Below are 23,879 nucleotides of genomic sequence, written 5' to 3'. Positions count from 1 at the left end.
GAAAAGGAGGTCGGACGATTTGAGCAAGAAACATATCCAGATCCTGGAACCTCCGGATAGCGTTTCCTCCGACTGACTCCCTGGGAAATTTCTGAGCATATAGCTCAAGGGAAGGATAAAATGATTATTCCAAAAAATGTTACTAGCAACTCAATCAATTAATCGATGTTGTTTATTGAGCACTTACTGTGTACAGAACACTGTACTAAGTACTTGGGAGAGTACTAGACTTAAGCTTATTGCGGGCAGGGAATGAATCTGTTATATTGTACTCTCCCGAGCCCTTAGTATAGTTCATTCATTCAATCGTATTTATTGAGCGCTTACTGTGTGCAGAGCACTGTACCAAGCGCTTGGGAAGTACAAGTTGGCAACATATAGAGACGGTCCCTACCCAACAATGGGCTCACAGTCTAGAAGGGGGAGACAGACAACAAAATGAAACATATTAACGAAATAAAATAAATAGAATAGTAAATATGTACAAGTAAAATAAAGAGTAATAAATATGTACAAACATATATACCGGTGCTGTGCGGAGGGGAAGGAGGTAAGGCGGGGGGGGGTGGGGAGGGGGAGCAGGGGGAGAGGAAGGAGGGGGCTCAGTCTGGGAAGGCTTCCTGGAGGAGGTGAGCTCTCAGTAGGGCCTTGAAGGGAGGAAGAGAGCTAGCTTGGCAGACGTGTGGAGGGAGGGCATTCCAGGCCAGTGGGAGGACGTGGGCCGGGGCTCGACAGCGGGACAGGTGAGAACGAGGCACAGTGAGGAGGTTAGCGGCAGAGGAGTGAAGGGTGCGGGCTGGGCTGGAGAAGGAAAGAAAGGAGGTGAGGTGGTAGGGTGTGCTGCAGACAGTTGTTGTTGTCTTATGCTGTCGAGTCTTGTCCGTCCCATAGCGACACCATTGTCACATCTCTCCCAGAATGACCCACCTCCATCTGCAATCATTCTGGTAGTGGATCCAAAGAGTTTTCTTGGAAAAAATATGGAAGCAGTTTACCATTGCCTCCTTCGGCGCAGTAAACCTGAGTCTCTGACTCTTTCCCATGCCTCTGCTGCATGGCACAAGTGAGTTTTGACTTGTAGCAGATTGCCTGCCACTCACTAGCCACTGCCCAAGCTAGGAATGGAATGGATATGCCTCCTCTTGACTCTCCCTCTTGTAGCCGAGACTGGTAGAGGACTGGGAACTCTCTAAGTGTGACCCTGAGAGGTTCTGCACATAGTAAGTGCCCAATAAATATGGTCGACTAACTGACTGACTACAATACAGCAGAGTTTCCAGTTACATTCCCTGCCCACAAGGAAATTACAATCTAGAAGGGGGGCAGACAGTAATATAAATAAAATCATTTTAGGTACATACATTAAGTGCCATGGAGCTGAGGGTGCTTGACACCTGTCCACATGTTTTGTTGTCTGTCTCCCCCTTCTAGACTGTGAGCCCATTGTTGGGTAGGGACCGTCTCTATATGCTGCCAACTTGTACTTCCGAAGTTCTTAGTACAGTGCTCTGCACACAGTAAGCACTCAATAAATGATTGAATAAATGAATCAAGTACTCAAACGGTAAAGAGCCAAATGCACAGGTAATGCAAAAGTACAAGGCCTTCCCTGAATAAGCCTTCTTTTCCCTGATTTTCTCTCCCTTCTGCATCAGCTGTGCAATTGGATCTGAGACCTGTGGGCATTTGTTATTCTCCCCACCCTCAGGCCCACAGCACTTACATATTACATATATTATAATTTATGATATTATAAATTATTTATATTAATGTCTGTCTCCCCCTCTAGACTGTAAGTTTGCTGTGGGCAGGGAATGTGTCTACCAACTCAGTTGTATTGTACTCTCCCAAGCACTTAGTCTGGTGCTCTTCAGATAGTAAGCTCTCAATAAATATCGTTAATTGATTGAGAGTGGGGGAAAGAAGGCTTAATAATGGAAACCAATCACATCTTTTCTAGATTGTAAACTCGTTGTGGCCAGGGAATGTCTACTAACTCTGTTATATTGAACTCTCCCAAGTGCCTAGTACAGTGCTCATCACAGTCAGTGCTCAATAAATATGATTATCTCCTCCAAGAGGCCTTCCCCAACTAAGCTCTCATTTCCCCTACTTCCTCTCCCTTTTACATCACCTAAACACCTGGATTCATTCATTCATTCATTCATTCACTTATATTTATTGAGCACTTACTGTGTGCAGAGCACTCTACTAAGCACTTGGGAAGTAAAATTCAGCAACACATAGAGACAATCCCTGCCCACAGCAGGCTCATTGTCTAGAATTGGGGAGACAGACATCAAAACAAGTAAACAGGCATCAGTAGCATTGTTATAAATAAAAAGAATTCATCGGGGGGTCCCGTAACTACTTCTGAATGATTGAAGAAACACACTCGAGAGATTAGAATCAGCATGGCCTAGGGGAAACAGCTCAGAATAGGGAGTCAAGAGCCCTGGGTTCTAATCCCATCTTGCCACTTGCCTGCTCTGTGGCCTTGGGCAAGTCACTTAACATCTCTGAGCCTCAACTTTGTCATCTGTAAAATAGGGATTAAATACAGGTTCTACCTCCCCTTTAGACTGTGAGTCGGTCAGTCATATTTACTGAGTGCTTACTGTGTGCAGAGCACTGTACTAAGCACTTGGGAGAGTACAATACAACAATAAACAAACACATTCCCTGCCCACATTGAGCTGTACCCAGTGTTTGGCACATCATAAGCACTTAACAAATGCCATTATTATTATTGTTACCCTTTAAGCACTTAATGTTCACTCACCTTCAGCCTGCAGCACTTATGCACACAGCTGAAATGTATTTAAATATCTCTCTCCCCCTCTACACCGTGCAATCCTGGTGGGCAGGGAAAGTGTCTACCAACTCTGTTGTATTGTACTGTCCCAAAGTTTAGTACGGTGCTCTGCACACAGGAATCCTAAATAAAATGATTGATTAATTGATAGGGAAGCTTTTAAATTAGTCTTCAAATGTGGGAGGAGTCATTGTGCATAAATGAGAAAGTTCAGAACAAGAAGCGCAGCAAGCAGTACTCAGGCTAGACCTAAAGAAAGTTCTGAATGAGAGGTACAATCCCTGCATCGCCAGGATAGATAGAGGAACTTTTATCTCTGGGGATTTAGAAGTAGGGGGGAAGTGTTATCTCTCTGGGGTGGTTGAATTGCAATAAACCACCTTCCTGGTGGAGGAGGGATGGAATATTTAACCTCTAAAGATCTCTTCCAGTCCTTTGATTCCTGGATAAAAGGAAAAAGCCCTTCTAAGCAAAAAAAAAAAAAAAACCCAAAACCCCTCTATTTTGTAAAGAATAGTATGTCTGAAAGTGAAAACTCATTAGACATTTGGTTCCTAAAAACCTGCAAAATGCTGATTTCCACTCCCTCTTTTCTGAACATTTATATTTCTAGCTGCTACCAGTATGAAATCTAGCTCCTACAAAGTTGTTTAAGTCTATAACAAAATGGTTCTCAAGAACTGAGAAATTTAGCTCTCCCTACTTGTAGAGCTAGTCGGCATCCAGGTACTGGGGGGGACTTTAAATCATGAGACTGCGAGGGATTAAATTGAAGATGCCGCTGGGGAGATATCTTGGCCTGAAGAACAACAGTCCAGAGCCTGGGCGTCAGAAGGATTTGGGTTCTAATTGGGCCCTGCCACTTGTCTGCTATGTGACCTTAGGCAAGTCATTTTACTCCTCTGTTCCTCAGTTACCTCATCTGTGAAGTGGGAATTAAGTCCAACCTGAGTAGTCTGTATCTACCCCAGCCATTAGTACAATGCCTCGCAAATAGTAAGCACTTCACTCTATTTTACTTGTACATATTTACTATTCTATTTATTTTATTTTGTTAATATGTTTTATTGTCTGTCTCCCCCTTCTAGACTGTGAGCCCGTTGTTGGGTAGGGACCGTCTCTATATGTTGCCGACTTGTACTTCCCAAGCACTTAGTACAGTGCTCTGCACACAGTGAGCGCTCAATAAATACGATTGAATGAATGAATGAATGAATGAACAAATGCCATTATAAAAACCAAACAAAAACCTTTCCACAATCAGCAGAGGAAGTCTGGGTTGGAGGGCAGCAGAGAGGGTGAGAGGGTTAATGGCAGAGAGAAACTATGGGAGGAGAAATGGCCTCAGGAAAAAGCTGCCATTTCACCCCTTCAGCCCATTTTCTTTTGGGCTCACGATCTTGAGTTTGAGCCACAATTTGGTTTGCCTCTGCCAGCTACTGTGACCCTAGAAGGCCCTCGACCTTGGAAGACTTCCCACCTCCTGGCAATTCCCTGCAGCTGCTGGTGACCCCAGCATCCTACTCAAAAGCCCAGCCCGCACCCTCCACTCCTCTGCTGCTAACCTCCTCACTGTACCTCATTCTTGCCTGTCCCGCCGTCGACCCCCGGCCCACGTCCTCCCCCTGGCCTGGAATGCCCTCTCTCCGCATATCCGCCAAGCTCGATCTCTTCCTGCCTTCGAAGCCCTACTGAGAGCTCACCTCCTCCAGGAGGCCTTCCCACACTGAGCCTCCTTTTTCGTCTCCTCCTCCCCATCCCTCCACCCTACCTCCTTCCCCTCCCCACAGCACCTGTATATATGTTTGTACAGGTTTATTACTCTATTTATTTTAGTTGTACATATTTACTATTCTATTTATTTTGTTATTTTGTTATTTTGTGCCCTCCCTCTGCCCATCCGCCAAGCTAGCTCTCTTCCTCCCTTCAAGGCCCTGCTGAGAGCTCACCTCCTCCAGGAGGCCTTCCCAGACTGAGCCCCTTCTTTCCTCTCCCCCTCGTCCCCCTCTCCATCCCCCCGTCTTACCTCCTTCCCTTCCCCACAGCACCTGTATATATGTATATATGGTTGTACATATTTATTACTCTATTTATTTATTTATTTATTTATTTTACTTGTACATTTCTATCCTACTTATTTTATTTTGTTGGTATGTTTGGTTCTGTTCTCTGTCTCCCCCTTTTAGACTTTGAGCCCACTGTTGGGTAGGGACTGTCTCTATGTGATGCCAATTTGTACTTCCCAAGCGCTTAGTACAGTGCTCTGCACATAGTAAGCGCTCAATAAATACGATTGATTGATTGATTGATTGTTAACAAGGTGCATCTAGCTTTACTTCTATTTATTCCGATGACTTGACACCTGTCCACATGTTTTGTTGTCTGTCTCCCCCTTCTAGACTGTGAGCTCATTGTTGGGTAGGGACTGTCTCTATATGTTGCCAACTTGTACTTCCCAAGCGCTTAGTACAGTGCTCTGCACACAGTAAGCGCTCAATAAATACGATTGAATGAAAAGGCCATCTCAAAACAAACCCTTTATTTTGGTGGTGATGGTTGCTGCTTTTGTTCCCAAGTATTACTGCAGGAGCTTGTAGAATGATTCTGGAAGCCTCTCTTGTGGGTGGCCACGTTCTCTGGCGTTGTTCGTGTGGGCAGAGCATGTGTCTACCAACTCTGCTGCACTGTGTTCTCCCAAGAGCTTGGTACAGTGTGTCCACAGTAAGTGCTCAATAAATACGATTGATCAATTTGGCACCCTATCTCATTCAATCGTATTTGAGTGGTTACTATGTGCAGAGCACTATACAACAATATAACAGACACAGTCCCTGCCCGCAACAAGCTTACAGCCTAGAGAGACATTAATATAAATAAATAAAGCACAGATATGTACGTAAGAGCTGTGGGGCTGGGAGAGGGGATGAGTAAAAGGAGCAAGTCAGAGCGATGCATAAGGGAATGGGAGAAGAGGAAAGGAGGATTTAGTTAGGGAAGGCCTCTTGGAGGAGATGTGCTTTCTATTAGGCTTTGAAAGTAAGAGAATGATTGTCAGATATGAGGAGAGAGGGCATTCCCAGAGCCTGTTTAGCACCCTGGGGAGAGTCAGACAGTTGTTTTCATGCAGCTAGGGCTGTATCCAGATGCAGCCGAGCAATAGGGATGCCTGGTCTTTGCTCGACACCCACTCCACTCTCCAAGACGGGCAGAGAGAGGGACTGTTAGCTGTTCATCTCTCTAAAAATTCCAGTTAATCTGCTGTTTCTGCTGCCAGTCACCCATTTCTTGTGGGCCCAGTCCATGAGGCCCCTGTGGGCTGAGCTTCAGGGTAGCAGAAGCCCTGTCACAGGAGACGATTAAAGCCTCTTTGAACTCCAAAGTTGTGGGGCAAGCGGCAGCAACCAATCCAGTGGCTTCACACCCAATCCAGAGCCTACAAGTCAGAGTAATAATAATAATAATGATGATGGCATTTATTAAGCGCTTACTATGTGCAAAGCACTGTTTTAAGTGTTGGGGAGGTTACAAGGTGATCAGGTTGTCCCACAGGAGGCTCACAGTCTTCATCCCCATTTTACAGATGAGGGAACTGAGGCCCAGAGAAGTGAAGTGACTTGCCGAAAGTCACACAGCTGACAATTGGCAGAGCCAGGATTCCAAAGCACTGAGCCACACTGCTTCTCAGATTGGACAGTGTTGGGAAGCAAGATAACTGCCTTGTTGCTTTCCTTGTCAAGCCAAAGTACTTGAAGCAGTATGAGTAGTAGTAATAGTAGTAGCATGGCGTAGAGGATAGAGCACAGGCTTGGGAGTCAGAAGGTCATGGGCTCTAATCCTGGCCTCACCCCATGTCTGCTGTGTGATTTGGGGCAAGTCGCTTCACTTCTCTGTGCCTGTTACCTCGTCTGTAAAATGGGGATTGAGACTATAAGCCCCAAGTGGGACAGGAACTGTGTCCAACCTGATATGCTTGTATCCACCCCAGAGCTTAGCACAGAGTAAGCACTTAACAAATATCATCACTATTATTATTAGTAGTAGTAGTAGTAGTAGTGGTAGTGGTGATGGTAGTAGTAATAGCATTTATTAAATCCTTACTGTAAGCAGAGCACTGGACTAAAAACTGGGAGAGTGGATAGAGCATGGGCATGAGAGCCAGAAGGACCTGAGTTCTTAATAATAATAATAATAATGGCATTTATTAAGCGCTTCCTATGTGCAAAGCACTGTTCTAAGCGCTGGGGAGGTTACAAGGTGATCAGGTTGTCCCACGGGGGGGCTCACAGTCTTCATCCCCATTTTTTACAGATGAGGTAACTGAGGCACAGAGAAGTTAAGTGACTTGCCCAAAGTCACACAGCTGACAATTGGCAGAACCGGGATTTTGAACCCATGACCTCTGACTCCAAATCCCATGCTCTTTCCACTGACCCACACTGCAGTTCTTGTCTACTGTGTGACCTTGGTCAAGTAACTTCACTTCTCTGTGCCTCAGTTACCTCATCTGTAAAATGGGGATTAAGACTGTGAGCCCCATGTGGAACAGGGACTATGTCCAACCTAATTTGCTTGTATTCACCCCAGTGCTTTGTACAGTGCCTGGCATAAGTAAGTGCTTAACAAAAACCACAATTATTATTATTAATACTAATTAATTATAACGAATAATAATAATACATAAGTGGGTAGTAGACATGTTCCCTGTCCTGCAAGGGGTTCACAATCTAACATTTTAAGTGGGAAAATGGGACTGGAGACAAGTCACATTAGGAATAATGAGATTTTTAAACAGAACATGGAAAAATACATGAAACAAAAACAAAATTGGAATGGTGCTGTGACTACAGGAGGGGAATTTCAGGTTCCTTGGGGCACAGAGTTCAGGTCACACCCGCAACCACCAGTCTTCTACAGTTCGTGGAGGCCTCAGGCAGTGAGTGTGCTTTTATCACCGTCCTGGTGGTCATGGAGCAAAGACGCTCCTCTCCATAGCAGGAGGAGGAGAGGTATCAGTTACCATGGTTGCGATGGAGGGGTCCAAGAGCATGCAGAAGCAGTTTTTATCTCTGTCCTCATGGGCACAGGTGCATGCCAGAAGCAGAGACCCTCAGAGGCAGCAAGGAAAGCAATAGTTACTGCAGATACTTTTCTCAACGGCAGTGGAGGGGTACAAGAGGGCTTGGGAGCAGGGTTTATTCCCAGCCCAGCATGCACAGAATCTGCAGGGAGCAGGGACTTTTGGTGATGAGAGGGAAGGAGGCAGTTATCACAGACGGTTTTCTTGACACCTTTAACACAGCGCTGTCTGCTGTTGTGCTACTAGAGAGCCAAGACTACCTTCCATATGCTGGACTCCATTTAGTGTGGAGATTCATTCATCCAGTCATATTTATTGCGTGCTTACTGTGTGCAGAGCACTGTACTAAACGCTTAATTTGAACAGTGATGGAGAGTACAGCCAGAAAGTCAGGATTATGATTGCCAGCAGGTTGGTGTCCCACGAAATTCTCTGCTTTAACCACTCTGAAAAAGATAATAATAACAATAATGGTACTTGTTATGCACTTACTATGTGTCAAGCGCTGTTCTAAGGGCTGGGGTAGATGCAATTTGATCAGGTTGGATACAGTCCCTGTCCCACATGGGGCTCACACTCTTAGTCCCCATTTTAAAGATGAGGCAACTGAGGCCCAGAGAAGTGAAGTGACTTACCCAAGGACACACATCAGACATTAGAGAAGCAGCGTGGCTCAATGGAAAGAGCACGGACTGTGGAGTCAGAGGTCATGGGTTCAAATCCCGGCTCCACCAATTGTCAGCTGTGTGACTTTGGGCGAGTCACTTCACTTCTCTGTGCCTCAGTTACCTCATCTGTAAAATAGGGATTAAGACTGTGAGCCCCCCGTGGGACAACCTGATCACCTTGTAACCTCCCCAGTGCTTAGAACAGTGGTTTGCACATAGTAAATGCTTAATAGATGCTATTATTATTATTATTATTATTATTGTTATTATTATCATCATTATGTGGCAGAACTGGGATTAGAACCCAGGTCCTTTTGACTCCCAAGCCTTTTGACTCCCTATCCACTAAGCCATGCTGCTTCTCATATGATTTCTTACTCCTGATAACTGGTTCTACGGTGGATAGGGTCCAAAATACTGGACCTTGAGGCCACATAAAATCACTCATGATACCCCGGCTCAGAATGAGACATGATGACATCACACTGACACCACTTCGCAGAAGTCCAACTCAAATAGTCCCAAATCAGCTGGAACCCAGAAGGCTGCTTTAAAGAGCTCTGACCCTCCTTTTGCTCCAGGAGAGCCTTTGTATGCTCTTTCGAGGTCCCTATGAAGTCTGGCTCAGTTTCTGGGTTGTGAAACTTGATGGCAGAAGCCACAGTGGAGGAAGACTCAGTACTGAGAAGTTTGAAAAGGGGATTAAAGCACCCCTTAAATTGGAACTGGACTGGAGAAAACCTGGCTGAAAACAGGGTGGTAGGGTTATCTTCTGGAAAGCACACGGAACTGTGAGTTAGGGGAATTGGGTTCTAGTTCCAGTAATGCTCTATTACTTTGGGTAAGTCACTTAACCTCTCTGGACCCAGTCTTCTAGACTGTGAGCCCACTGTTGGGTAGGGACTGTCTCTATATGTTGCCAACTTGTACTTCCCAAGCGCTTAGTACATTGCTCTGCACACAGTAAGCGCTCAATAAATATGATTGATTGACTGATTGTACCTCTCTGGGCATCTGTAAAATGGGGCTAGGATAGCTGTTCCTCCCTCTTACAGTGTGAGCCTGTTTGGGACAGGGACTGTGGCTGATCGAATCGTCTTGCATCTATCCCCACACTTGGTACACAGTAAGTACTTAGGAATAATAATAATGGTATTTGTTAAGCACTTACTGTGTCCCGGGCATTGTACTAAGTGCTGAGGTGGATATAAGCAAATTGGGTTGGACACAGTCCCTGCCCCACATAGACTTCACAATCTTAATCCTCATTTTACAGGTGAGGTAACTGAGTCAAAGAGAAGTGAGGTGACTTGCCCAGGGTCACACAGCAGACAAGTGGGGAGCCAGGATTAGAACCCATGGCCTTCTGACTCCTAGGCCTATGCTTTAGCGACTACACCATGCTGCTTATCCTTTGAGCAGGGACTAGGGAGAAGAATGTGGTTGAACGAAAGTGGGGACACAGGGGTTCCCCACAAAGGCAAAATCTAGGTTCTATAGATTTCCACAAAAGGTTCAGTATGACATCATTGCATCTATGTTGTGCAATATACATGAAGTAATGTGTTAGTTTTGGGTATTCTATTAGATTGTATACTCCTTCAGGGCAGGGATCATAACTATGAATTGCATCATAGCCTCTCAAGTGTATAGTACAGTGCTCTGCCCACATTACGGGCCCAGGAGATACTGATTGATTATTCATAGTGCCTTCAATGATGATGGTGATGATGATGATGGTATTTGTTAAGCGCTTACTATGCGCCAAGCACTGTTCTAAGCACCGGGGTAGATGCAAGCTAATCAGGTTATCCCACATGGGGCTCACAGTTCTTAATCCCCATTTTCCAGATGAGGCAACTGAGGCACAGAGAAGTGAAGTGACTTGCCTAAGGTCACACAGCAGACAAGTGGCAGAGCCAGAATTAGAACCCACGTACTCTGATTCCCAAGCCTAGGCTCTTGTCACTAGGCCACACTGCTTCTCAAGGGCCTCCTTATCCTGGGGCCTGCTGTGCCTGGAACATGGAACTGGGGACAGAGGTCAGACCAAAGCCCAGGAGTTGGGGGGACTTTTCCCCTGGGTGGGGTGGGGGTTGGGGTGATGGGGAGAGGAGGAGACTGAGGTCCTTCTGAGCTTTGAGGTCTACAGCCAGTCTGGAATCATTGTCATCACCATCATCATTATCATTGATAGTATTTATTGAGTGCTTACTGTGTTCCGAGCACTGTACTAAGCTCTAGAGGGAGTACAATACAACACAGTTGGTAGACACATCCCTTGTCCAGTCAGTCAATCATTTTTATTGAGCGCTTACTAAGCACTGTACTAAGGGATTGGGGAGGTACAATATAACAGATACAGTCCCTGCTCTCAACAAGGGTGCCAGTAAAATAGTTACTGCAAAATGGCCCCCTTTCATTTATTTTGGCTCCACATTGGTGTGGAGGCTGGGCACATTTGTCATCATCATCATCATCAATTGTATTTATTGAGCACTTACTGTGTGCAGAGCACTGTACTAAGCGCTTGGGAAGTACAAGTTGGCAGCATATAGAGACAGTCCCTGCCCAACAGTGGGCTCACAGTCTAAAAGGGGGAGACAGAGAACAAAACCAAACATACTAACAAAATAAAATAAATAGACTAGATATGTACAGGTAAAATAAATAAATTGAGTAATAAATATGTACAAACATATGTACATATATACAGATGCTGTGGGGAAGGGAAGGAGGTAAGATGGGGGGATGGAGAGGACGAGGGGAAGAGGAAGGAAGGGGCTCAGTCTGGGAAGGCCTCCTGGAGGAGGTGAGCTCTCAGTAGGGCCTTGTCAAAGAGTGGGCTCCCTTTGCTCTTCCCCCCCTCTGCCCGCCCCACAACATTTATGTATATATGCATATGTCTATAATTCTATTTACTTATATTGGTGCCTGTTTCCTTGTTTTGATGTCTGTCTCACCTCCTCTAGACTGTAAGCCTGGTGTGGGCAGGGATTATCTCTCGCTGTTGCTGTATTGTACTTTCCATTCATTCATCCAATTGTATTTATTGAGCGCTTACTGTGTGCAGAGCACTGTACCAAGCGCTTGGGAAGCACAAGTCGGCAACAACGCCTCCAAGAGGAGTTTGATTGACACAGTTACACAACAGACCTTATTGAAAACTGCATATAGCTGAGGGGCAGCATTCCAGTGATCAGAGGAACCTTATCACTGGGTTTCCTGAATTTCGGAGTGATTAGAATCTTAGTGCAAAACTGGATGTGTGCTAGTCTGTCTTGATTAAGGGGGAGGAATTGTACGGTTTAAATGTAGGGTGAAAGGCTTGCAGATAAAATTTTGGTGATGGAAGGGCAACAGAGTATACAGCTGGATCCAAGAAGGGGCAGAGGACGGGTGGTAATGTCAAGATTATGTCATGCTACAATAGTTTCCTGATGGGAGCACCTGTATGTGACTGTCTTTTTTTTCCCCTGGGATTTATTAAGCGCTTACTATGTACCAGGCACTGTACTAAGCGCTGGGGCAGATGCAAGCTAATCAGGTTGGACACAGTTCCTGTTCCACATGGGGCTCACAGTCTTTCCAAGCGCTCAGTACAGTGGTCTGCACATAGTAAGTGCTTAATAAATATGATTGAATGAATGAATTAATGACTTGGGAGCCAGCCCCCTACCAGGGCTGTGGTGAGGGGCACATTGTGTCAGACAGCCTGTGGGCACCAGCAGCGCCATGAGGTCCAGGCATGGCTCCAGGGGTGGCATAAGGGGGCAAAGACCTCTCTGAGTAGGAGATGGGGGGAAAGTCATGCCACCCTCCCTCAACTCCCACTCTTTGGGGTGGCAGGACCCAGCCTCCAGCCTTGCCCGGGCCTGTACCGGACTGCAGGAGGTGCCGCCGCCACAGATTGAACGCCTTTGCTTCTCCTTGAAATGCCCCAGCCCGGATGTGGCCATTTTTACCTCAGGCCTGCTGTCTGCCCCTGGGCTGCTCACTCTTCTCAGGCCAAAATGACTTGCCCAGCTTGAGCCCCAGCCCAGCGGCGTTCAGCCTCCAAGTCCCAAACATAGCTCAGCATCGAGTTGCCCTTCTTCTTGTTCCCTGGAGTCTAATTTCCTCAGGGGACTAGATAGGAGGGGACACCCTTGGAAGCGAGTCATGCTTTCCAGTGAAGCTGAAATGTTAGAACCATTTTATTCCCCTGACCCGGAGACCCAGCCCGGCCAGACCCCTGCGCGGCTTTGATCAGCCGGGCTTTCATCTAAGGCCTTTCCCTCAGCCAGCTTCACCCCTCCGGGGCTTGGGCAGCCCCAGACTTTGTCGGTGTAATCTGGGGATCAGTCCGATGTACATATGCTTTGCTGGAGTCATGAAATGCTTTCATTCTTCAGGACCACCCAGCTCATATTTTATTTTCAATATGAATACTCCGGTGGGACAATGGCTCTGTTGTGCTGGGGCACTTAGTCGCTTGCAGAGCACAGCCATAATCCATCCCTTCAGAGAGGGCCCGCTGGGTGCCGTTCAGCCTTTATACCTTTGTGAACACTTTGCAAATTCTTTGGGAAACGAAGGACGCTGGGAGAAGTTTGTTACACCCCTTTGCCTCTCAAAGCCCGTCGTGAGTCATTCACCAGCGGGCTCTGAGCCTAAGAGCTGGTGCTGCCCACTGTTCCAGCTGCAGTGACCCAAGGCGGCTGCCCTGACTTCACCCAGACTGCAGCCGCCAGCTTCTCCAGGCCCTCAGCATCCTTCGCCCTTTCTTCCTGCAGTGCTGGCTTCAGGGAGTGCCTACTAAACCCTCTGTGGGCTGGGAATTCATTCATTCAGTCAATCGTATTTATTGAGCACTTACTGTGTGCAGAGCACTGTACTATGCTCTTGGGAAGTACAAGTTGGCAACATATAGAGACGGTCCCTACCCAACAGTGGGCTCACAGTCTAGAAGGGGGAGACAGACAACAAAACAAAACATGTGCTCAGGTGTCAAGTCATCAGAATAAATAGAAGTAAAGCTAGATGCACATCATTGACAAAATAAATAGAATAGTAAATATGTACAAGTAAAATAGAGTAATAAATCTGTACAAGCATATATACAGGTGTGGGGAGGGGAAGGAGGTAGGGCAGGGGACAGGGAGAGGAAAAAGGGGGCTCAGTCTGGGAAGGGAATATGTCTACCACCTCTGTAGTATTGATAATAATAATAAAAAATAATTATGATATTTAAGTGCTTACTCTGTGCCAAGCACTGCTCTAAGCACTGGGGTAGATACAAGGTGATCGGGTTGTCCCAAGGGAGACTCACAGTCTTACTCCCCATTTTACAGATGAGGGAAATAAGGCACAGAGAAGTATGATCAAGGTCATACAACAGACAAGTGGCAGGGCTGGGATTAGAACCCAAGTTCTCAGGCTCCCAAGCCCATGCTGCTTCCACTAAGCCACAGTGTTTATCTTTCCCAAGTGCTTAGTACAGTGTTTTGCCCACAGTAATAATAATAATAATAATGGTATTTTTAAGCACTTACTATGTGCCAGATGCTTTTCTAAGTGCTAGGTTGGATACAAACAAATCGGGCTGGACACAGTCCCATCTAGGACTCACAGTCTCAATCCCCATTTTACAGATGAGGTAATTGAGAAGCAAAGTGACTTGCCCACAATCACACAGCAGACAAATGGTGGAGCTGGGATTAGGCCCCACCATTTGTCTGCTGTGCGATTTGGGGCAAGTCACTTAACTCCTCCGTGCCTCAGTTACCTCATCTGTAAAATGGGGATTGACTGTGAGCCCCTTGTGGGACCACCTGATCACTTTGTATCCACCCCAGCTCTTAGAACAGTGCTTGGCACATAGTAAGCACTTAACAAATGCTATTACTATTATTATTATTATTATTATTATTATTATTATTATCCATGACCTTCTGACTCCAAGGCTTCTGCTCTATCCACTATTGCATGCTGCTTTTCCCTCAGTAAATATGATTGATTGGTTGATTGAACTCTGGAAGAAGAACTGTTAATCTTCAGGGGCACAAAATTAATTGCCACCCTAAGCTCTAACTCTAACGTTTTAAATATTTTTTTAAATGTGTGCATAGCATGAGGGACTCGCCTTGTCATCCACCCAGCCTGACACCTTCCCAGCAAAGGAGTTGTTAACAATCGATAACAGCGTGTCTTTGTCACTTTATCACACTGAGATCCACCTAGCTGTCTTTCAACACTCATTATTTTTTTAAAAGCTGTCTTGCCTAAATGCCGGGTGTGGGTCACTGCCAGATGCTGTCGTCATGCGAGGAACGTGGCCAGCGTGCGTTCTTGGCTGCATTGTAGTGTGTTCACAGAGTGAGTCGGGAGCAAACTGCACTTGCAAATTACGGGAACCTTGGAGTCTAAATTGATAATACCTTATTTTTTAACTGAAAAATTGCTGCTCTTCCTCCATTCAGATTTGACACTCTAGGCTTTGACCCTCTATGGGGCCTACTGGAAAATCCACCATGTTGAAAACTGAAGCAATCTATCAATCAATCGGGCAGTAATAATGATCAATCAGTAAGCAGAGAGAAAGCTGAAACCTGCCCTCCCCTTAGGTCCAAGAACAAACCAGTGAAACCATTAAGTTTTCCATTGCATCCTCCTGAGGGTCCCCAGCCTACAGAAAGCCTCCTCTGAAGAATGTATATATATGTACAAATTCATTATTCTATTTATTTTATAAATAATGTGCATGTATCTATAATTCTATTTCTATTGATGCCTTTTTACTTGCTTTGTTTTGTTTTGTTGTCTGTCTCCCCCTTCTAGACTGTGAGCCTGTTGTTGGGTAGGGATTGTCTCTATTTGTTGCTGACTTGTAATAATAATAATAATGATGGTATTTGTTAAGTGCTTACTATGTGCAAAGCACTGTTCTAAGCGCTGGGGAGGTTACAAGGTGATCAGGTTGTCCCCAGGGGGTTCACAGTTTTAATCCCCATTTTAACAGATGAGGTAACTGAGGCACAGGGAAGTTGTGACTTGCCCAAAGTCACACAGCTGACAGTTGACAGAGCTGGGATTTGAACCCATGACCTCTGACTCCAAAGCCTGTGCTCTTTCCACTGAGCCACACTGCTTCTTTCCAAGTGCTTAGTACAGTGCTCTGCACACAGTAATTGCTCAATAAATGGAATGAATGAATGAATGAAAGAATTGCTTTTGGTTATAGAGGATACCAGGTGTACTCAGAGTAAGTAGCCACTTTGATGTCTGTGGGTCCCTGTAGTAAAGTGTCCTCTCATTGTCCCTCAGGTGTCATAAAAGCCCAGTTTATCGGGCCGAGCAAGGGCCCAAACTGGACTGTGGGAAGCAGCCAGGGAAGGCAGAGGTGGCCGGAGTTGTGGATGAGAAGCTCAGGGGGTGGACAAGCGGGTTTGGGGGTCAACTGTGGGCATTGGAGAGGGGCACCGATGAAACTTCAGCACCTCCAACGAGATGGGATTCTGGCAGGGGCATAGGAGTCCCTGGGTGGCTTGAGAGGATGGGGAGAAGAAGGAAGGAGAGAGCAGAGCTCTTCTGCTGGAAAAGAGAGGTGGCAAGAGGCATTAGAGCGGAACCCAACATGGGTCCAGGCCCTCCCCCGCTGCGGTCCAGGCAGAGATTGACAGAACATATCCACAGAACAGGCCTGGATCACACGGAGACCAATCTAACTACCAAGTTCTGGTGCCGATCTCTGCTGCTGTGCTTTTTCCCCATGGCCTTGGGGCCCTCAACCCTCCTCCCTCCAATAATAATAATAATAATAATGGCATATACAGGTATATATATGTATATACCTGCATATATGTATATATGTTTGTACATATTTATTACTCTATTTATTTATTTATTTTACTTGTACATATCTATTCTATTTATTTTATTTTGTTAGTATGTTTGTTTTGTTCTCTGTCTCCCCCTTTTAGACTGTGAGCCCACTGTTGGGTAGGGACTGTCTCTATATGTTTCCAACTTGTACTTCCCAAGCGCTTAGTACAGTGCCCTGCACATAGTAAGCGCTCAATAAATGCGATTGATGATGATTTGTTAAGCGCTTACTATGTGCAAAGCACTGTTCTAAGAGCTGGGGGGGATACAATGTGATCAAGTTGTCCCACGTGGGGCTCACAGTCTTAATCCCCATTTTTACAAATGAGGTAACTGAGGCTCAGAGAAGTTAAGTGACTTGCCCAAGGTCACACAGCAGACTTGTAGTGGAGCCAGGATTCGAACCCATGATGTCTGACTCCAAAGCCCGTGCTCTTTCCACTGAGCCACGCTGTCTGCAAGAGTGGCCAACCCTGAATTGAGATACCACTTGGCCTAGAGGAGAGAAGATGAGCCTGAGAATTAAAGGGTCTGGGCCTAATGCCAGCTCTGCCACTTGCTTGCTGTATGACCTCGGGTAAGTCATTTAACTTCTCCGTGTTTCAGTTTCCTTAACTGTAAAGTGGGGATACTATACCTGTTCTCTCTCCTCCCTAGAGTGTGAGCCTCATGTCGGGCAGGGACAATGTCCAATCTGCCTATGTTGTGTCTGTTATCGACAAGTAGGGTGCAAAATAGGTTAACTCGGTTTAAATCGGCCGCAGGGTTCTTGTACCCAGGGTGGTGACGCAGATAGGAAAAATGACTTGGAGACATGAGTTCAGATAGAGCAGTAAAGAAGGAAAGTGGCTACTTGCCCATTCACCTCCCGGGAGAGGTATGAGTGACAAGCAACCCCGATCCCATTCTCACTGTTTCTTTTATTGACTTACAGCAACATGGGAGCGGAGCATTTAGGAATTTCAGGAATCCGATTAGGATCGACAGGATGTTACAAATTCTCATTATTCTCTGTTCTCACTGCCTTGTGCAGGTTGTTATCTGCCCTATGGCCTTGCATAGATACTTGTTACTTGTTACTGGCCTTGAAGACATCTGTTGCTGAGCCTTGCATAAAATACAAAAAGGAGTTGTTCCCTCGGCCTGCACAAAATGGAGGGTTACTGTCAGCATACACAAAATGGAGTCAGTCATGTCAAGTCCGCTAGTGGACCGCAGTGTCTACCCCAGTAATAATAATAATGGCATTTATTAAGCGCTTACTATGTGCAAAGCACTGTTCTAAGCCCTGGGGAGGTTACAAGGTGATCAGGTTGTCCCCCAGGGGGCTCACAGTCTTAATCCCCATTTTACAGATGAGGTAACTGAGGCACAGAGAAGTTAAGAGACTTGCCCAAAGTCACACAGCTGACAATTGGCGGAGCAGAGATTTGAACGCATGACTTCTGACTCCAAAGCCCGTCCCTTTCCATTGAGCCACGCTGCTTCTCAGCTACTTAGTACAGTGCTTGATACATAGTAAGCACTTAACAAATCAATCAATCAATCAATCATATTTATTGAGCGCTTACTGTGTCCAGAGCACTGTACTAAGCGCTTGGGAAGTACAAGTTAGCAACATATAGAGACAGTCCCTACCCAACAGTGGGCTGACAGTCTAAAAGGGGGAAATACCACCACTAAATACCACCATTATTGACGGTCAGCCCGTTTATTATTGATAACAATAATGATAACAGTGTTTATTAAATGCTTACTAAATGCCAAGCATTGTAATAAGTGCTGGCGTAGATAGAGGATAATCCTGTCACTCATGGGACAGAGTATGTAGGAAGAAGAACAGCTATTGAGTCCCTATTTTCCATATGAGGGAACTGAGCCACAAGATAATTTAAGTGACTTACCCAAGATCACCCAGCAGGTAAGTAGCAGTGCCAGAACTGGAACTCAGGCCTCTGACTCCCAGACTCATGCTCTTTCCACTAGACCACACTGCTTCATCATCATCAATCGTATTTATTGAGCGCTTACTGTGTGCAGAGCACTGTACTAAGCGCTTGGGAAGTACAAGTTGGCAACATATAGAGACAGTCTGCTTAATTCAGTGATGTGTGAGAAACCAGCTGCCTCACTGAAGCATAACTGAATGCAGCAACCCCTTGATTTTACTAACTTGTCTTGTCTTATGAGGCATGAAAGGACTTAGAACCTAGGAGAAGCAGCGTGGCTCAGTGGAAAGAGCCCGGGCTTTGGAGTCAGAGGTCACGGGTTCAAATCCCAGCTCTGCTAATTGTCAGCTGTGTGACTTTGGGCAAGTCACTTAACTTCTCTGTGCCTCAGTTACCTCATCTGTAAAATGGAGAAAGCCTGTGAGCCCCCTGTGGGGCAACCTGATTGCCTTGTAACCTCCCCAGTACTTAGAACAGTGCTTTGCACATAGTAAGCGCTTAATAAATGCCATTATTATTATTTATTATTATTATTATGCGAGAAGCAGCATGGCTCAGCATGAAGAGCACGGGCTTGGGAGTCAGAGGTCATGGGTTTGAATCCCTGCTCAGCCACTTGTCTGCTGTGTGACCTTGGGCAAGCCACTTAACTTCTCTGTGCCTCAGTTACCTCATCCGTAAAATGGGGATTAAGACCGTGAGCCCCCCGTGGGACAACCTGATCACCTTGTATCCTCCCCAGGGCTTAGAACAGTGTTTTGCACATAGTAAGTGCTTAACAAATACCAACACTATTATTATTATTATGCCATCGAGTCATCTCTGACCCACAGCGACTCCATGAACACATCTCTCTCAGAAGGCCCCGCTTTCCATCTGCAATCGTTCTGGTAGAGTATCTGTAGAGTTTTCTTGGTAAAAATATGGAAGAGGTTTACCACTGCCTCCTTCCGCACAGTAAACTTGAGTCTTTGCCCTTGATTCTCTCCCATGCTACTGTTGCCCAGCACAGGTGAGTTTTGACTTGTAGCGAACTGCCTTCGCTACCCACTGACCAAGCTAGGAATGGAATGGATATGCCTCTGCCTGACTCTCCCTCCTGTAGTTGAGACTGATAGAGTACTGGAAACCCTCCAGGTGTGATCCTGAGAGGGGGATTTCACTAACTAGTTTTGCTTAAACAGAAATTGTCCTTAAGATTAATAAAGTAGAGGATCAGTGTCTCTCCAGTCTCTGACTGAAGCCTATATTTATTTTCAAAAAGCTTTCCCCGTGAGGGCTTTTGCAGATCCTAATCAGGACTCTGCCTCCTTTCTCCTGGCAGCATCTTAAAACGTTCCTGTTATGACACCGATTTTCCAGGACTCATAGGAAAAGAGGTTGAGCAAATTCAGTCTTTCAGTCTATAGTTCATTTACTTCATCAGCCATTTTTAAATACCTGAGTGTGTAAACATGCCCCTCCGACAATCTTTCTAAATTAAACAGCATGTTTAAGTGTGTGTGTTTGTGTGCGTGCGTGCATACATATAGCCCAAGGAATTCAAGTAATTTTGTCTTTTAGAGTCAAGAAAATCAGGGTCATAGTTGATGCAGGCAAGAGTTCCCTACCTTGTTTACTTAGCAATTTGCCCATTCAGCATACACACCCAGCCCTTTATTGAAGTTAAAGAGGAAGAGAGTTTTCTTTGCCTTAAAGACACATGACTCTTGAAAGCAGGCTTTTCAGGTTTTTTTCCAGATTAGGTATTCTAGAACTGAGAGAATTTGTTATCACAGGTGTTCCTGGAGGCTGTAAATATCAACAAGGTCAAGGGTAGTTTGGAAGAGAAGCAGCTTGGGGTAGTGGACCCAAGCGCTTAGTACAGTGCTCTGCACACAGTAAGTGCTCAATAAATACGATTGAATGAATAGACTATGGGCCTGAGAGTCAGAAGGTCATGTGTTCTAATCCCACCTCTGTCACTTTGCTGTGTTGACCTTGGGCAAGTCACTTCATTTCTATGGGCCTCAGTTACCTCATCTATAAAATGGGGATTGAGACCGTGAGCCCTACATGAGACAAAAGACAATGTTCAATCCAATTAGCTTGTATCCACTCCAGCGCTTAGTACAGTGCCTGACACATAGTAAGCCCTTAACAAATACCATTGTTATTATTGTACATTATTATAATAAAAATCTATGGTGATAAAGAAAGAATTAGGGATGCTATAGCCAAAAAGCTCAAGAAGGGTTTGAAATGTAGATGGAGTCATGAATGATAAGTCTAGGAAAAGTTATTAGTTGAGTTGTGAGCCATCTGGTTTTCAACTGGGTTGTTCTCTGTCTAGTTCTGATAAGGTACCAGACAATTTATGTTCATTTTATCTAATCTTCAGGCTCAAATCTCCCTCTGTCTTGGCTCAAATGCAGCTACAGAGTTCAAATACACCTGGGAGGGGAACCCCAAGACACTGAAACAAATGGAGACATCAGGGGCTCCCCGGAAAAAATGCTCAAGGATCCGGTGAAATTAGTGTATTTCTGGAAAATGGTGGTTATGACATCATCACAGTATCCTGTGTTCCTGGTAATCCTGACTGGATTACTGCATAAACCTCCTCTCTGATCTCCCATCCTTCTGTCTCTCCCCACTTTAGTCTATACTTCATGCCGCTGCCCGGATCATCTTTGTGCAGGAACGCTCTGGGCATATTATGCCCCTCCTCAAAAATCTCCAGTGGCTACCAGTCAACCTACGCATCAGGCAAAAACTCCTCACCCTGGGCTTCAAGGCTGTCCATCACCTCGCCCCCTCCTACCTCACCTCCCTTCTTTCCTTCTACAGTCCAGCCCGCACCCTCCGCTCCTCCACCACTAATCTCCTCACTGTACCTCGCTCTCGCCTGTCCCGCCATCGACCCCCGGCCCACATCCTCCCCCTGGCCTGGAATGCCCTCCCTCCGCACATCCGCCAAGATAGCTCTCTTCCTCCCTTCAAAGCCCTACTGAGAGGTCACCTCCTCCAGGAGGCCTTCCTAGACTGAGCCCCCTCCTTCCTCTCTCCCTCCCCATCCCCCCTGTCCTACCTCCTTCCCCGCCCCACAGCACCTGTATATACTTTTGTACCGATTTATTACTCTGTTTATTTTACTTGTACATATTTATTATTCTATTTAGTTTATTTTGTTAATATGTTTTGTTTTGTTGTCTGTCTCCCCCTTCAAGACTCTGAGCCCGTTGTTGGGTAGGGACCGTCCCTATATGTTGCCTACTTCTACTTCCCAAGCGCTTAGTACAGTGCTCTGCACACAGTAAGCGCTCAATAAATGCAACTGAATGAATGAATGAGCCTCCTTGCATGGTGCCCTTGACGGCAGTGAGTGGCCACCCCCGTTATTAGAGGGAAAAGTTAGGGACACTAGATGCTCCATTCCTATTCAGGAGAATGGCTCTCCAGGAGAGCAGAACCTTGAAGAGCACCGGGTTCCGCAGAGAGCAATGCCCAGCACGGCAAACCAAAGAGTGATCTTTCCATGAACACAAGGTGGGAAGGATTTTCATTTTTATTAGCCAGACCCTAAACACTGATAAAAATCTCAAAGTTAGGAGCATTATCTTTGAAGCCTGAAGGGCAGATTAGATCTCTCTCTCTTACACACACACACACACACACACACACACACACACACACACACATACACAGAAACACAAACATGGCTTTGTGTTTTTTGGGAGCCAGAAGCAGGTAGGGATGTTTCCCGTTATATGGGTGTGACCCCGACTGTGAGCCCACTGTTGGGTAGGGACCGTCTCTATATGTTGCCACCTTGTACTTCCCAAGCGCTTAGTACAGTGCTCTGCACACAGTAAGTGCTCAATAAATACGATTGATTGTGTGGGCCATTACCCTGCTAAGTGTTGGTGGTCGCCATTTCGTCCAGGATGACTCTGGGCAGTACCTCTGGCTCTCTGTCTGTGGCTGTTTTCTAGGCTGGTGGGCCTGATGTGTGACTGACATGCCAGGGCTGGGGGGCATCTCTATGTTCTTGTGCTGACTGAGGTGAGAGACAAGGAGCTCACTGAGGCCTAGGTGCCCATGGGTAATCTCCTGGAGGGGTTGTCTTGTCTTTTCTTATGCTGTCGAGTCATCTCCGACCCGTTAACAACTCAATGGACACCTCTTTCCCAGAACGCTCCACCTCCATCTACAATAGTTCTGGTAGGGTATCCATATGGTTTTTCTTGGTAAAAAATACGGAAGTGGTCTACCATTGCCTCCTTCCACGCGGTAAACTTGAGTCTCCGCTCTCAACTCTCTCCCCTGCCTCTGCAGCTCACCACAGGTGAGTTTTGAGTTGTAGTAGATTCCCTTCCACTCACTAGCCACTGCCCAAGCTAGGAATGGAATGGGTATGCTTCTGCTTGACTCTCCCTCCCATAATTGAGGCTGGTAGAGTACTGGAAACTCTCCAGGTGCTATCCTAAGAGGGGTTTAGAATTTCCTTAAAGTCTTAATCCCTAGCTATTTCCATTTCCAACCTGCTGGCTCCTCAAATTACCTTGGTTATCTTGGTCTGTCCAGGTTCATTCATTCATTCATTCAATAATATTTATTGAGCACTTACTGTGTATAGAGCACTGTACTAAGAGCTTGGTACTGTGTGATAGAACAGTAAACAGACACATTCCCTGCCCAAAAGGAGCTCACAGTCCAGAGGGGAAGGCCAAGCCTCCAATAGAGCTGACACTGTGGTGTTTCCTCTATCATTTGCCCATGACTTTCCAGAGTGCTATTTTGGGCATCTCCTGTGTGCAGAGCACTGTAATAAGAGCCCGTTGTTGGGTAGGGACCATCTCTATATGTTGATGATTTGTAATTCCCAAGTGCTTAATACAGTGCTCTGCACACAGTAAGCGCTCAATAAATACGATTGAATGAATGAATGAATAAATGAAGGAATGAATGTTTAGGAACATAAAGTAAGAGTAGAAGACATGGACCCTACCCTCAAGAAACTTTCTGCATAATAATTCCTCCACCTTACTTCTCCCCATCCTTCCAAATTTCTGACCTGCCTGGGGACTCTCTCGAGCCAGTAAACGCACGGAAAAGTTCAGGGTTCGGTCAGACATTCCAGGCAGACAGAAAATAACGTGAATAATCTCTCAAAGAATTATGCTGATTCTACCCCCTGGCCTGGAAAAGAAATGTTGATTTTGGACCCAGTTGACCCTCCTGGAAGAAACTAGAGATTAAAGATTAAAGATGTCTTTGTTGCTCTGGGGTGCCTGGAAGTGAAGATTCACAAAGACTAAATGAGGCTTCCTCTTTCTGACACCAAATCCTGACTTTCAGGAACTCGACCCTTTAGGAAATATGCTGAAACAATGATATGGTTTCCCGTTGGGGACTGCCAACAGCCAGCAAATTAAACAGGCAGAGCTGACAGAGTTCTCTTTTCTCTTTCCTGCTTTCTTCCCTCCAGAAGGTTGGGGACCCTACAGGGCAGACGCCCTTCCTGT

At 45.8% G+C, this 23,879-nt stretch overlaps 1 non-coding gene across 1 annotated transcript; it reads right to left on the bottom strand.

Moving 5' to 3' along the window:
• Positions 1–22,709: 22,709 nt before the first annotated feature.
• LOC119936369 lies at positions 22,710–22,847 on the bottom strand. Its single transcript, XR_005453720.1, has one exon. It is a non-coding gene; the product is annotated as a small nucleolar RNA SNORA7 (small nucleolar RNA).
• Positions 22,848–23,879: the final 1,032 nt, after the last annotated feature.

The sequence above is a fragment of the Tachyglossus aculeatus genome, chromosome 1 (genome assembly GCF_015852505.1).
Source record: "Tachyglossus aculeatus isolate mTacAcu1 chromosome 1, mTacAcu1.pri, whole genome shotgun sequence".
NCBI lineage: Eukaryota > Metazoa > Chordata > Mammalia > Monotremata > Tachyglossidae > Tachyglossus > Tachyglossus aculeatus.
This window is presented reverse-complemented; position numbering and strand designations above follow the sequence as displayed.